Here is a 1,390-nt window from a genome sequence, read left to right as displayed (position 1 = left end):
TAACCCTAACCCTAACCCTAACCCTATGGGCTTTGCCCATACCCAGCACCCCTCTTCCTTCAGACCCGTGAGCTCCAAATCTCAGAGGGCTTCAGGCTGCTCCCACCCCTGTCCTGCCTGCAGGATTTGGGCCCCGGAACAGAGCTCAACCCTTACTCCCATCTCAGCCTTCATCTCACCCTCACCCCATCGGTGTCCGCATGTCCGCTGGGTGTCCTCCAGCATCTCGTGGAGCTCTTGGAAATGCTTCCAGGCATGGAGACACGTAAAGGAGGCCAAGCAGTCATCCTGGGAAGAGCTCTCTGATACGGGAAAAGAGCCGGTCGCCTCGGCCAGGATTTTTTTTCCTATAGAGCAGGGTTGAAAGCAAGACAGGATTAAAACCAAAAATTAAATAAACCCAGGAAACGGAGCGCAGGCAGGACGTGGCTGCAGCGACATTATGCAAAGGGCCGTACACATCTGGAAGAAGTTACAGCGCACGGCAACCGAGTCTAAACAAGTGCAAGACGTTACTGCATTTCTGTCTGCAAAAGGGAGTGGTTGGCAAGAGGGAAATGGCCGGGAAGGTGGGATGGAGATGCAGCAGATGGGGTTTTGGGGATCCATCGGAGCCGCTGTGGTTTTTGGTTGCAGGGCAGTAGATGGGGATTTGATTTTGGTGCGTGGGGAGATGTGTGATTTGAAACGGGGAGGTGGGGAGGTCTTGGTGAGACCCACGCTGCGCTGGCAGCTAAATCACAAAACCTCACCCATGAGACCCCAAAATTGCCTTAAAATAGAATCACAGAATGGTCTGGGTTGGAAGGGGCCTTTAAGATCGTCCGGTTCCAAACCCTTTGCTACAGGCAGGGACACCTCCACATTCCCACCATGGCAGGAGAGCTGCTCCACAAACCCCTTTCTGAACCAAACTGAGCTCATTATCACCCCATCACTCCCCAAACCGAGCTTTCCCAACCCAAAAAGCCAAATGTGGGGGGTTCGCTCTCAGGAAATGATCCCTACTGTGCCTCAGTTTCCCCAGTGGGCACTTAAGGACGCTCACGGAGGACGAGGGCCGTCGGTGCTGCTTCCACAAGGGAGTGGGGGGGGGAAGGGGATGGCCGGGGGGGGGAATCACGCGTGGAGGGGGGCGGTCGCGCGTGGCGACGCGGCGGAGGGGCTCTGTCCCTTTAAGGGGGGCAGCCGCGGCCCCATCTGATGCGGAGGCTCCAATCAGCGGCCCTCGGGCTCTTGGCAGCCCCAGCCGCCGCCGCTCCGCATTCCTCCGTCTTCCTAAAAGGGGCGAACATGGCGATGGGCAGGATGAGGTGAAGGAGCGAGGGAGGAGGGGAAGGAGAAGGAAGGAGGGGAGGAAGGAGAAGAAAAGAGGGGGGCGGGGGGGAAA

At 57.6% G+C, this 1,390-nt stretch overlaps 1 long non-coding RNA gene across 1 annotated transcript in view; it reads right to left on the bottom strand.

Annotated features, from left to right (window-relative positions):
* Window positions 1-1,092, bottom strand: part of LOC122193758 — a 1,428-nt gene extending 336 nt beyond the window's left edge. Inside the window, exons 1-2 of the long non-coding RNA XR_006182967.1 lie at window positions 1,009-1,092; window positions 186-347 (exon numbers count right to left, since the gene is read on the bottom strand). This is a non-coding gene — a long non-coding RNA (uncharacterized LOC122193758). The remainder of the gene's footprint in view (window positions 1-185; window positions 348-1,008) is intronic.
* Window positions 1,093-1,390: the final 298 nt, after the last annotated feature.

Source organism: Lagopus leucura, unplaced genomic scaffold (assembly GCF_019238085.1).
Source record: "Lagopus leucura isolate 7727_CA_CO unplaced genomic scaffold, USGS_WTPT01 138-14_obj-0_obj, whole genome shotgun sequence".
Classification (NCBI taxonomy): Eukaryota; Metazoa; Chordata; class Aves; order Galliformes; family Phasianidae; genus Lagopus; species Lagopus leucura.
Note: the sequence above shows the minus strand (reverse complement) of the source record. Positions and strands in the feature narration are given on the sequence as shown.